This window comes from Pelophylax lessonae (genome assembly GCF_965119305.1).
Source record: "Pelophylax lessonae genome assembly, chromosome: 1".
NCBI classification, from domain to species: Eukaryota; Metazoa; Chordata; class Amphibia; order Anura; family Ranidae; genus Pelophylax; species Pelophylax lessonae.
The window spans coordinates 510649237-510663896 of record NC_138768.1 but is presented as its reverse complement, the minus strand read 5'-3'; the positions used below and the strand labels follow the sequence as shown (position 1 = coordinate 510663896).

The window sequence follows — 14660 nt, the reverse complement described above, 5'->3', positions numbered from 1 at the left end:
GAAGGTAGGTGTATATAGGGGTCAGTGGGTGTATAGAGTGGGTGGGTAGGTGTATATAGGGGTCAGTGGGTGTATAGAGTGGGTGGGTAGGTGTATATAGGGGTCAGTGGGTAGGTGTATATAGGAGTCAGTGGGTGTATAGAGTGGGTGGGTAGGTGTATATAGGGGTCAGTGGGTGTATAGGGTGGGAAGGTAGGTGTATATAGGGGTCAGTGGGTGTATAGAGTGGGTGGGTAGGTGTATATAGAGGTCAGTGGCTGTATAGGGAGGGTGGGTAGGTGTATATAGGGGTCAGTGGGTGTATAGGGTGGGAAGGTAGGTGTATATAGGGGTCAGTGGGTGTATAGAGTGGGTGGGTAGGTGTATATAGGGGTCAATGGGTGTATAGGGTGGGTAGGTGGTGGTGGTGGTGGTGGTGGCTGATGGTGGTGTAGTGCACTGTGGGGGTCCTCCTGTCTTGACTGTCTGTTACTGAGATTTTTTTGTTTTGGTACCTGTTGTGCTGCTGGTGGAGATGCTGGCTGCCTGGCTGCTGGTGGAGATGCTGGCTGCCTGGCTGCTGGTGGAGGTGCTGCCTGGCTGCTGGTGGCCAGCCCAGCACACTGGGCTGGCTACGTCCTCCTCCTCCAGGCCTGTGCTGCTGCTTCTCTCTCTCTCATTGACTGAGGCCAGTGCTGCGGACAGCGCTGGCCTCGGTCATAGAGGAGAGGAGGAATTACACTACTGCCATCTAGTGGCGGTAGATGTAATTGCGGTAACGCAGCCAAAGTAATTTCAACTGCATTACCTTGACGGGACGAGTAGTCAGTTAGATTACTCGTTACCCTCTAAAGTAACTGCGTTAAGTAACGCCGTTTACTTTAACACAGTTACTTCTATCACTGGAAAACACTGTAATTTGCTTTGTTTTCACTGACACTATGGTATACATTTGTTTGGGTGGTGTGACAAACGGCCCCTGTCAATCCAGGGAAGAGATGTGGATGGAGTGTACCTGCTGCATACAGTACATCCATAAATTATTCACAGTGCTTCACTTTTTCCACATTTTATGTTACAGCCTTATTCTAAAATGGAATAAATTAATTATTTTCCTCAATATTCTACAAACAATACCCTATAATGACAACATGAAAGAAGTTTGTTTGAAATCTTTGTAAATTTACTAAATATAAGGTCCCACGGTTAACAGTGCATGTCAGAGCATAAACCAAGCAATGAAGTCCAAGGAATTGTCTGTAGACCTCCGAGACAGGATTGTATTGAGGCACAGATCTGGGAAAGGGTACAGGAAAATTTCTGCAGCATTAAAGTTCCCAAAGAGCACAGTGGCCTCCATCATCCATCAATGGAAGAAGTTTGGAACCACCAGGACTCTTCCTAGTGGGTGCCATCCGGCCAAACTGATCGATATGGGGAGAAGGGCCTTAGTCAGGGAGGTAGATAAGAACCTGAAAATCGCTCTGATAGAGCTACAGTGTTTCTCTGTGGAGAGAGGAGAACCTTCCAGAAGAACAACTATCTCTGCAGCACTCCACTAATCAGGCCTGTATGGTAAAGTGGCCAGGCGAAAGCCACTCTTCAGTAAAAGGCACATGACAGCCTGCCTGCGGTTTGCCAAAAGGCACCTAAACGGACCCTCAGACCTTGAGAAACAAAAATTCTCTGGTCTTATAAAAAAAAAGATAGAACTCTTTGGCCTGAATGGCAAGCGTCATGTCTGGAGGAAACCAGGCACTGCTCATCACTTGGCCAATACCATTCCTACAGTGAAACACGGTGGTGGAGCATCATGCTGTGGAGATGTTTTTCAGCGGCAGGAACTGGGAGACTAGTCAGGATAAAGAGAAAGATGAATATAGCAATGTACAGAGACATGCTTGATAAAAACCTGCTCCAGAGCGCTCTGGACCTCAGACTGAGGTGAAGGTTCACCTTGCAACAGGACAACAACCCTAAGCACACAGCCAAGAAAAAAAAATGAGTGGTTATGGGACAACTCTGTGAATGTCCTTAGGTGGCCCAGCCAGAGCCCAGACTGGAACTGATTGAACATCCCTGGAGAGATCTGAAAATGGCTGTGCTCCAACATGATGGAGCTTGAGAGTTCCTATAAAGAAGAATGGGGGAAACTGCCCCAAAATAGGTGTGCCAAGCTTGTAGCATCATACTCAAAAATACTTGAGGCTTGAATTGGTGTCAAAGCTGCTTCAACAAAGTATTGAGCAAAGGCTGTGAATACTTATGTACATGTGATTTTTTTTCAATTTTTATTTTTAATACATTTGCAAAGATTTCAACTAAACTTCTTTTATGTCATCATTATGGGGTATTGTTTGTAGAATTTTGAGAAAAATAATGAATTTAATCCATTTTGGAATAAGACTTTACCATAACAAAATGTGGAAAAAGTGAAGCGCTGTGAATACTTTCCGGATGCACTGTAGGTTATGGCATAACATACGATAAATTGGTGGCAGTGATAGGTTCGCAGCAGTATACAGGGGGGTTAGGCACTGGCCACACCTTTTCCCCACCTGGTGTAAAACTTGTCTATCCCTGGGATGTGAGTGTGTGTTGGAGAAAGGGTGCAGGCTTGTTTTAGGCAGATGTTAAAGGCTAAGTTCACCTTTGGAACATGTTACATCCATATTTAGGGTGTAACATGTAACATGTTTGTCAGGGTCTGGACTGGCGGCAGGTGAAGGCACTAGGGGTGGATCCTCTGTGTCAGTGAGGGATTGGCGTGGACCGTACTAGAGGACTGGTTCTAAGTTGCTACCGGTTTTCACCAGAGCCCGCCGCAAGGCGGGATGGACTTGCTGTGGCGGTAGCAACCAGGTCGTGTCCCCCGGTAACGGCTCAACCTCAATGACAGCTGAGAAAGGCGTGGTACAGTAGGACAAGGCAAAGGCAAGGTCAGACGTAGCAGAAGGTCAGGGCAGGCGGCAAAGGTTCGAAGTCAGAGGCAACGGCAGAAGGTCAGATACACAGGCTGGGCAAAACACAAATCGCTTTCTCAGGGCACTAAGGCAACAAGATCCGGCCAGGACAGGAAGGGGGAGTGGGTTTATATAAGAAACAGGAAACAGGTCACAGGAAACAGGAAACAGGTCACAGGAAACAGGAAACAGGTTACAGGAAACAGGTCACAGGAAACAGGAAGGGAGGTTTGGACCAGGCACCAATTACTGGTGCACAAGCCCCTTAAATTTCAAACAACCGGGGCGCACGCGCCGGGAACCACGTGAGCGGGGAGTGGAGGAGGGAGCCGGAGCGGGCACAGGTGAGTGGATCTGGAACGAACGCCGCGGGCGCTCCGGTCCAGAAGCAGGGACCGGAGCGTTCAGCGTTACAGTACCCCCCCTTTGGTCTCCCCCTCTTTTTGGTACCCAGAAACCTGTGGATGAGCTCCTTGTCGAGGATATTGGACTCGGGCTCCCATGACCTCTCTTCGGCACCACAATTCTCCCAGTCAACAAGAATTTTTTTTTTTACCTCTGACAACCTTGGAGGCGAGGATCTCTTTTACCGAGAAGACGTCAGAGGACCCAGAGACAGGAGCAGGAACGGTGACCTTTGGGGGAAAATCGGTTAAGAATGAGGGGTTTGAGAAGGGATACATGAAAGGAGTTAGGAATACGGAGAGAGGGAGGAAGATGGAGTTTGTAAGAGACAGCGTTAATTTGGCTTTTGATTCTAAAAGGCCCGAGGTAACGCGGACCCAGTTTGTAGCTGGGGACCCGAAACCGGATGTATTTGGCAGAGAGCCACACTCTGTCACCAGGGGCAAAGACAGGAGGAGTTCTTCTTTTTTTATCTGCATGTCTCTTAATGCGAGAAGAGGCCAGGGTGAGCGACTTTTGAGTTTCTTTCCAGATGGAGGAGAAGTCCAGGGTCAACTCATCAACGGCAGGAACTCCAGAAGAAGTGGGAATGGGGAGGGGGGGCAGCGGGTGACGGCCGTACACCACAAAAAATGGAGATTTGGTGGATGACTCAGAGTCTCTAAAGTTATATGAGAATTCGGCCCAGGGCAACAGGTTGACCCAATCGTCCTGACGGGAGGAGACGAAGTGTCGCAGATAGTCACCAAGGATCTGGTTAACCCTCTCCACTTGACCATTGGACTGAGGGTGGTAGGCGGAAGAAAAATTCAATTTGATTTTTAATTGGGTGCAGAGTGCTCTCCAAAATTTTGAGATGAACTGAACGCCTCTATCAGAGACGATATGTGTTGGAAGTCCATGGAGACGGAATATGTGCAAAAAGAATTGCTTCGCCAACTGTGGCGCAGAGGGGAGACCAGGAAGCGGGACAAAATGTGCCATTTTGGAAAACCTGTCAACAACCACCCATATGACTGTGTTGCCATGGGATACGGGAAGGTCAGTGACGAAGTCCATCGCTATGTGGGACCAAGGCTGTTCGGGCACTGGTAGAGGGAGGAGAAGACCCGCAGGCCTCTGGCGGGGAGTTTTGTCACGTGCGCAGACAGTACAGGCCCGAACGAACTCAGTTGCATCTTTCTCAAAGGAGGGCCACCAATAGTGTCTGGCAATTAGCTGAGTAGTCTTTTTAATTCCTGCGTGACCCGCCAGGCGAGAGGAGTGACCCCATTTGAGAGTCCGGAGGCGAAGACGTGGAGGAACATATGTTTTCCCTGGAGGAACTGGTACCAGTGAAGCAGGGGCAGCTGAAATCAGACACTCAGGAGGAATGATGTGTTGAGGAACGGTTTCAGCTTCGGAGGCATCGGTGGAGCGTGATAGGGCATCCGCCCTAATGTTCTTATCAGCAGGACGAAAATGGATCTGGAAACTGAATCGGGCAAAGAACAATGACCACCTGGCCTGGCGAGGATTAAGGCGCTGGGCAGACTGAAGGTATGACAGATTTTTGTGGTCAGTGTAGATGGTGATAGGATGAAGGGATCCTTCCAGGAGATGTCTCCATTCCTCTAGTGCCAACTTAATGGCTAGTAGTTCACGGTCTCCAATAGCATAGTTCTTTTCTGGAGGAGAATACGTTTTAGAGAAGAAGCTGCAGGTGACATTTTTTCCTTTAGCGGACTTTTGAAGAAGAACCGCTCCGGCTCCCACAGAGGAGGCATCTACCTCCAGGAAGAATGGTTTTAGCGGATCGGGCCTAGACAAGACTGGAGCGGAGGCGAAGGCGGTCTTAAGGCGAGTAAAGGCTTCTTCAGCTTGGGGAGGCCAGGATCTCGGATTCGCTTGTTTCTTGGTTAGTGCCACAATAGGCGCCACAATAGTGGAGAAGTGGGGGATGAACTGGCGGTAGTAATTGGTGAATCCGAGGAAGCGCTGGATAGAGCGAAGTCCCGAGGGGCGTGGCCAATTCAAGACTGTGGAGAGCTTGTCGGGAACCATTTGAAGACCTTGTCCAGAAACTAGGTATCCCAGAAACGGAAGACAGCTACGTTCAAAGAGGCACTTTTCAATTTTGGCGTAAAGATGGTTAACACGGAGACGCTGGATTACTTGACAAACATGGAGACGGTGTTCTTCCAGAGTGGAGGAGAAGAATAGTATGTTGTCAAGATAGACCACTACGCAGGTATACAACAAGTCCCGGAAGATCTCATTGACAAAGTCTTGGAAGACTGCAGGGGCATTGCACAGACCAAAAGGCATGACAAGGTACTCGAAGTGGCCATCTCTGGTGTTAAAAGCGGTTTTCCACTCATCTCCTTCACGGATTCTCATGAGGTTATAAGCGCCCCTGAGGTCAAGCTTAGTGAAGATCTTTGCTCCGCGCAGACGGTCAAAGAGCTCCGAGATGAGAGGCAGAGGGTAGCGATTCTTTACCGTGATTTTGTTGAGACCGCGGTAATCAATACAAGGGCGTAGTGACCCATCCTTCTTGGCAACAAAAAAGAATCCTGCTCCGGCAGGAGAAGAAGACTTCCTGATAAAACCTTTCTTGAGATTCTCCTGAACGTACTCCGACATGGCCTTGGTTTCAGGAGCGGAGAGAGGGTAAATCCTGCCATGGGGTGGTGTGGTACCAGGAAGCAAGTCAATGGGGCAGTCGAAGGGTCTATGTGGTGGTAAGACCTCTGCCTGTTTTTTGCAAAAGACGTCAGCAAAGTCTTGATAGGCCTTAGGAAGGCCGAGCAATGGAGAGGAGACTTGTCTAGTAGGTACCGACTTGAGGCAACGAGTGTGGCAGGTAGGGCCCCATCATTTAATGTCCCCAGAGGTCCAGTCGAGGGTAGGAGAGTGGCGCTGGAGCCAGGGCAAGACAAGAAGGACGTCAGAAGTGCAGTTAGGCAGAACAAAAATTCAATCGTCTCTTGGTGGAGAACCCCTATGGTCATGAGCACGGGTTCTGTGCGATAACGCACGGTGCAGTTCAGATTCTCTCTGTTAACTGTAGAAATAAAGAAGGGCTTGACGAGACGGATAACAGGGATACTAAACCGGTTGATGAAGGAGGCTTTAATGAAGTTTGCTGCGGAACCAGAGTCCAAGAAGGCCTCCCCAGGGAAGGAGACTTTAGCGGCTGGAGAAATCCGTACTGGAACAATCAGGCGTGGAGAGGAAGAATTTACACCCAGTGACGCCTCTCCCACGTTCACTAGGTGCGAGCGTTTCCCTGACGCTGAGGACGAAGAGGACAGTCCTTTAAGAAATGTTCAGAGCTCGCACAGTATAAGCATAAGTTCTCGTTCCTCCGGCGAGACCTCTCTTGCTGGGTCAGGCGAGCCCGATCCACTTGCATGGCCTCCTCGGCGGAAGGCACATTAATAGGCTGCAAAGGATGCTGGAAGAGAGGAGCCAGGCGTGGGTATCGCCTGATGCGAACAAGATCTTTCTCCTGGCGGAGTTCCTGACGTCTTTCAATGTAGCACATATCAATGCGAGTAGCCAACTGGATGAGTTCAGTCAGGGAGGCAGGTATCTCTCGTGCGGCCAGACAATCCTTGATATGGCTGGATAAACCTTTTTTAAAGGTCGCGCAGAGGGCCTCGTTGTTCCAGGTCTATTTGGAGGCCAGAGTGCGAAACTGTATAGCATATTCGCCTACTGTAGAGTCTCCTTGGACAAGGTTTAGCAAGGCTGTTTCCACGGACGGGGCACGGGCAGGTTCCTCGAAGACACTGCGGACTTCAGAAACGAAGGACTGGACGGAGGCAGTGGCAGGATCGTTGCGGTCCCAGAGCGGCGTGGCCCAGGCCAAGGCCTTCCCAGATAGTAAACTGACCACGAAGGCCACCTTAGACTGTTCTGTGGGAAACTGGTCTGACAACATCTCCAGGTGCAGGGAACATTGGGACAAGAATCCCCGGCACATCTTAGAGTCCCCATCAAACTTGTCCGGGAGAGACAAGCGGACTCTAGCGGTGGCGGCGGCCACAGGCTGCGGTGGAGAAGCAGATGCAGGCGGTGGAGGCGGCTGCTGCTGAGCTGGAAGAAGCTGCTGCAGCTTAGCGGTCAACTGTGCCAGCTGTTGACCTTGCTGAGCAATCTGCTGGGACTGCTGGGCAACCACGGAAGTGAGGTCAGCGAGACTAGGCAGCGGCACATCAGCGGGATCAATGGCCGGATCTACTGTCAGGGTCCGGACTGGCGGCAGGTGAAGGCACTAGGGGTGGATCCTCTGTGTCAGTGAGGGATTGGCGTGGACCGTACTAGAGGACCGGTTCTAAGTTGCTACCGGTTTTCACCAGAGCCCGCCGCAAGGCGGGATGGACTTGCTGCGGCGGTAGCAACCAGGTCGTGTCCCCCGGTAACGGCTCAACCTCAATGACAGCTGAGAAAGGCGTGGTACAGTAGGACAAGGCAAAGGCAAGGTCAGACGTAGCAGAAGGTCAGGGCAGACGGCAAAGGTTCAAAGTCAGAGGCAACTGCAGAAGATCAGATACACAGGCTGGGCAAAACACAAATCGCTTTCTCAGGGCACTAAGGCAACAAGATCTGGCCAGGACAGGAAGGGGGAGTGGGTTTATATAAGAAACAGGAAACAGGTCACAGGAAACAGGTCACAGGAAACTGGAAACAGGTCACAGGAAACAGGAAGGGAGGTTTGGACCAGGCACCAATTACTGGTGCACAGGCCCCTTAAATTTCAAACAACCGGCGCGCGCCCGCCCTATGGTGCAGGGGCGCACACGCCGGGAACCACGTGAGCGGGGAGCGGAGGAGGGAGCCGGAGCGGGCACAGGTGAGTGGATCTGGAACGAACGCCGCGGGCGCTCCGGTCCAGAAGCAGGGACTGGAGCGCTCAGCGTTACAATGTTCCAGCTAGTGACCTGCTCACCCCTTCCCCTGTGACAGCAAATGGAGGATCCTCCCCTCTGGACCCACTGTCACATTCAAAAATTGGCATGGCTGTGTGGACAGAGCACAATAATCTGTAAATTAAGGAACTACAAATCCCCTCTTCCACCATAGCAGACAGTGCCCTCATAGTTTATTGCCACTTTTTCCCCAGTTTTCTAACAGAGCTGGCCTGGGCAGGGAAGCTGGTGTAAGTATCTGCAGAAGTCTGACATTGCAACCCCAATTCACTGACTGTGGGTACAATGCTTTGCTGGCTCTGGGGGGGGGGGGGGAATAATAATTGCACATTTTATTCTGCATTGTGCTGCCTTGTGTGTGGTTTTTTTTTTTGTTTTGTTTTTTATATTTGTAAGTGTGAATTTTTTTTACATGTGTTGTGTGTTTTTTTTACTAGAATATTCTTTAATTAAAAGCAGTCTTTTGTTAAACCCATTCGCTTCCTTCTTTGTTGCTATTTTTTTTCATTTGCAAAGCTTTGTACAGCCCTGGTGACAGACCTCTCTATCTCCAGCATATGACATACAGAAAGGAAAAAAAAAAAACAAATGGGACTTTTAAGGGCAGACAATGAGTAACATGGAGTAGCAATATAAAAACATAGAGCTTTTTTCACATAAGAATAAAATTAACAATACATATCAAAATAAAAGCAACATCTACAAAAGTGCAAATGTACCGCAGGTTTAATCAGGGTGAGCGAAAGGGTATCAGGATATAATGTCCAACCCAAAAGGCTCACATTGACATATCCATGTTCATATCCAACATCAGCAATTCCTTCTTCAGGGAATAAATCAGAACATAGTACTTGGGTATTAATATATGCACATTCAGGAATACAGCCCATGTTAACCACTTGCCGACCGCCGCACGACTATCTACGTGGGCGGTCAGCCCCTCACAGGCAAAGTGACGTAGGTCTACGTCGCTCGCCTGTGAGGGTTTAAGGGTGTAAACAAGCTGCCTGTCATTCTCCTCTCTGTATGAGAGCTGATCACATGGATCTACTATGTAGATCCATTGATCACTCTGCATACAGTTGAAGCCACAGCCAATCACAGTTAGAATCACGCCCCTAGGGACACACACAGCCCCTCCCTCTCAAATAAAGTTAACCCCTTCACTACCAGTGCATTTTTACAGTAACAGTGCATATGTATAGCACTGATTACTGTAGAAATGTCACTGGTAACCCCAAAAGTGTCAAAAATGTCAGTCAAGGGTCCGATCTGTCCGCCGCAATGTCGCAGTACCGCAAAAAAAATCGCAGATCGCCGCCATTACGCGTTAAAAAAAAAAACAACAAAAATGACAAAAATCTTTCCCTTTGTTAGTAAACGCAATAACTTTTGCGCAAACCAATCAAAATACGCTTTTTGCGATTTTTTTTACCAAACATAGGTAGCATAAAACAAATTGGCCGAAAATATTAAAAAATTTTGATTTTTACATTTTTTTTTGGGGGAATTTCATATAAAAAAAAGGGAAAAATATTGCTATTTTTGCAAAATTTACGCTCTTTTTTTGTTTATAGCGCGTGATCAAAAAATCGCACAGGTGATCAAATACCACCAAAAGAAAGCTCTGTTTGTGGGAAAAAAAGGACGCCAAATTCGTTTCGGTACAGCGTCGCACGACCGCGCAATTGTCCGTTAAAGTCACGCAGTGCCGAATCGCAAAATGCCCTCTGGTCGTTTAGCAGCCAAATCCTCCGGGGCTTAAGTGGTTAAGGCCCTCAGTATGGGGCTGACTGAGTGTGGGCCATACACAAACAGATAAAAAGATAACAGAGTAGGTAATTGGGGGCTCGGTATCGAGCAGAGAATCTCCCAGGTCTCGGCTATGTTAGATGCCCTCAAGGATTGCCAGAATGTCAATCAGATATGTCTTAAGTGATACAGAGGACACAGGTATCCAGGGAATAGCCCACCTAGTGGGAACCTCCACGGGGACTCGAGCATATGGTGTACAGCTCATCAAAGCAGCTAAACATATACAAGCTAGGTGTTTTTCCTCGCAGCATACGTATTGTGTAGGCATACATTGACATGCTGTGCCCTTACATGGCGCTTTAAAGAAAAAGGATTGTTTTTGTGCAAAGAATCGTAGTGCTGATGTGAACTGCACCCATTGTTTTTTTTGTGTCCATGAGTTGGGGACACATCCCAGCACATAAGGTTTGAATGGGTCCTCAAACCAGATATCTTTTTTTTTGTCTGATCAGCAATGAGCTATTACTGCAAACAATAATAAAAAAAAAGGCCAAGTAAGTTAAATAGTACTGTAATATGTAACTGGTGTTTTATATCTCTTATATCAACATGTTAGTGTTTTGTGTCTTTGCAGGTATACATATGTGCAGTTAACCAATTTTAGTTTCCCTGTTGTTGGCAGCCTATATTTATTTGTGACAGATGATATAAATTAAACAGGAATATAAACAGGAAAAATGGATTTTTGTAAAATCTTACCGTAAAATCCTTTTCTCTTAAGCTCATTGACAGACGTAGTCCTCCTTGATTAATATCAACTCGGGTTATACTGCCCTCTACAGGAGTAGGACTAGACAGGAAAGAAAACGTTCTGGCCACACCCTAGGGGCAGTCCCAGAGGGTATATCCTCTCACTTCCTGCTACAGCAAATCAGTTATGTCACAAAGCAGTGTTTAGAGAATTTAACCCAACCCAACTCAAAAACAGAGGGGCGGGTACTACGTCTGTCAATGAGCTTAAGAGAAAAGGATTTTACGGTAAGATTTTACAAAAATCCATTTTTCTCTGTTGCTCATTGACAGACGTAGTCCTCCTTGATTAATATCAACTCGGGACGTCCCAAAGCAGTGCCACAAATGAGGGGTGGGAAAATGGAAATCAAAATCCAATCTAGAAGGCCCAACCGGTGCCAACTAGAAGTTTTAAAGGCTCATCAATCACACGATGAGACTCAACTGAAATTCCAATGGAAAAAAACCCTCGAGGTAGACCACCGGTCTCCTCAAATTGCGGCCTGCAAAACCTTGCGGTCAAATGAGGCATCCGCCGATGCCATCATATCAACTTTATAAAATTTTGTAAAGGTATGAACCAACGACCAGGTAGTCGCCTTGCACACCTGGACCACTGACGGCTGATGGCGGTAGGCCCAGGAAGTACTGAGCGCTCAAGTGGAGTGCGCCTTAACAGGGAACGGAGGATTCCGACCCTTAATAGAATAAGCCTGTACCACCGTCTGTCTAATCCATTTGGAGATAGTCGCGGCAGATGCAGGCAACCCCTTTCTGGGGCCATCCGTGATCACAAAAAGTGAATCCGCCTTACGGAACGATTCCGTAGTCTTCAGGTATACCCTGATTGCCCGAACCACATCCAAGGAATGCAACGCATATTCCTGAGGATGATTGGGCTTAGGACACAAGGAAGGTAGCACAATATCTTCATTCAGATGAAAATCTGAAACCACCTTAGGAAGAAAGGATGGCTTCGGATGAAGAACTACCTTATCCCTATGAACCACTAGATATGGGGAATGGCATGATAATGCAGCCAGTTCTGTCACCCTGCGTGCAGAAGTGATAGCCACCAAGAAGGCCACCTTCTGGGATAATGTAAGCAAGGGAATCTCCCTGATATTTTCAAAGGGAGGTTTCTGAAGAACCGACAAACACCAAATTAAGATCCCAGGGCGGTAAGGGCGCGCGCACTGGCGGAGCCAAGTGCCGCACCCCCTGGACACCAAGGAATGAGTAGCCCAAGGCTTCTGAAAGAAGATTTCTAATGCTGAAACCTGACCCTTGATAGTGCTCAAGGATTGTTTCTGCTCAACCCCCTTTTGCAGAAAAGCCAAGATTCGGGTCACCGAATAGGTGCGTGGGGGAAATTCCAAAGATTCACACCACGCGACATAAGTCTTCCATGTGCGATAATAGACTTTGCTGAAAGTCGCTTTCCTTGCTTTAATTAGAGTAGGAATAACTGAAGCTGACAACCCTCTGTCCTTCAGTACCTGGGTCTCAATAGCCAGGCCATTAAAACGAAGGGAACAACTGTTCCCCCAATAAGAATGTTGGCCACTTCTATGGCCGCCAGGGCACTCTTGGTGCCCCTTGGTGATCGACCTAAGTCATGACCGTGGCATAGTCCGATTGGATCCGAACCGGGCTGCCCTGGAGCTGCTCGGTCCAGTAAATCAGACAAAGTCTGATCGCTCTCAGTTCCAACACATTTATCGGTAACCTGGAATTTATCAGAAGAAATGACTTCCCCTGGCTGAGCATCGGAGACCAAAGCCACCAGACCAGAGCCTCCCTGGTCCGCTCACTCAATCGGATCCGATTGTCCAGGGAATCGGGATTCCGATTCCATATGAGAAGAATCTCCTCTTTGGAGAATTCGGGTATGAGACTGGGCAAACGGTACTTGCCTCTAAGGAGGCGACCATCAATCCCAGCCAGTTGACGGACAGCAACATCCCAATCATTGACTGAATCTTCTGGAGTTTCTCCACATGGAGAAACACTCTTGCCAAGGATGTATCCAAAATTAGGCCCAGATAGTTCAGTCTCCTGGTGGGAACCAGGGATGATCTTTGGGAAAAGCAACGAAAACGCTGATGTCCAGCGAAGATGGGGATATAAGGATAGGCATCCTTAATGTCTATGGACGCCAGGAAATCCCCCTGATGCAGGGAGGCCACCACTGTATGGATGGACTCCATCTCTTCCAAGACCAGAATTGGACGCACCTAGCCCTTTTTCCGGGGCATTATGAACAAGTTCGACTAGAACTCCTCCAAGGAATGGAAACTACCACTGCTTGTTGTATCAAGCTGTCCCCCGCAAAGCTTTTAAGCGACCCGGGGATGTCGACTATTGGAAGGGAAGAATCGCACCGGTGGAAGTGATCGAAACTCGATCTTGTATCCCGACCATATGACCTTGCAAACCCCTTTATCCGGGATTCTGGAAAGCCCTGGATCCGGAAACCGGTGAAGACGTCCCCCCACCCTAGAGATGGGTGGGGCCCATTCTGTCAATCCAACGGGATAACAGTGGCTTTATTTAGTCTGGAAATCTGTGAGTCCACTATTGGTGGTACCGTCCATCTTTGTAATGAGGGATTCCTCAAAATGATAGCGCCTAGCCATGCGTTTGGAAATAGCAGGGCTCATTTACGGACGACCCTATTTGGGCAAGGGAAACCCTTCACCATTTTGGTAGGCTTGCTAGTACCAAAAAAGGAATATGAGTCTCAGCTACCTCTGCCGGTGTAACCTCAAGATTTAAGGTTTCCCAGGCAGACACAACTCGTGCTTCCACCAACGCTTCTTGTGCTCTGGCGGAGGCAGAAGCGTCCTCCTTACTGTCTGAGGAGACCGTACCTGAGACAACAACCCCAGAAAAGGGACTGCAATGACCAGCTCAGAATCCGTATCTGAGGTATCAGATGACATAGGGGTAGGCGGGGGTCGCTCTTCTTGACCCCCGTTCCTGACAGGCTACCTCCACCCGGGATACCAAAGACTCCAAAACTGCTGATAATGCATCATCGCAAGTGGGGTACTGGAGGGTCCTGCGGCCACCCTGAGGGGATCGGGTGGGGATACATGTGTGGCAGGGTTCATGTAACAAGACACTTGCCAGCAAACACAAAAAAATTAATTGCAAGAAAAAAACATCTTTTTTTTTTTTTTTTAACTTAGTCCCCCAGCGCAGTAGCACCCCTCAGTCTACCTGCTTGGACCCCTCAGAGAGAGAGAGAGAGAGAGAGAGAGACCCCAAGGCTCACCTGATGCACAGAAGTTTCTTATCAACCTACTTCCAGCACTGTCTGTTACAGACAGGAAATCTTTGGCTTGCTTTCCCTGGGCCAAGGAGGCGGCTCCGCCCCTTTACACGCCTTCCGGCGCCTCCCAATTACTCCACGAGGTGTTTGGTCACCTCAAACATGGCCGCCCCCATGCTGGAGACACGAGGCTACGCCAATATGGCGGCCTCGTGCGATCTGCAGGAAAATGGCGGCGGCCTGTGTAGGATAGCGGCGGCTTGCAAGTTAGCAGCGGCCTGCGGGATGTGTGCATTCGGCCTGTGCGGCCTGCGGAAGTGCCTCGGCCTGCGGGAGGTGTCCTCGGCCTGCGGGAGGCTGTGCGGCCTGTGGAAGTGACCGACTTTCTGGAGGGATGGCGATCTGTGGCCGCAGTAACTCAGGCATAGGCATCGGCCTGTGTACACACTAGACAGGTAGGATACCTCTATACCTCAATAGTAATGCCTTTTAGTAGTCTGCCACTGACTTCAGTCACCCTTACAGTCATATAGTGACTTTAGATAGTCAGCTCCCAAACCAAGCCTCCTGGTT

The 14660-nt window shown here is 48.8% G+C and overlaps 1 protein-coding gene across 1 annotated transcript in view; it reads left to right on the top strand.

Moving 5' to 3' along the window:
• COMP (cartilage oligomeric matrix protein) overlaps positions 1 to 14660 on the top strand; it is a 186356-nt gene that overhangs the window by 150281 nt on the left and 21415 nt on the right. The gene's annotated exons all lie outside the window — the stretch shown is intronic.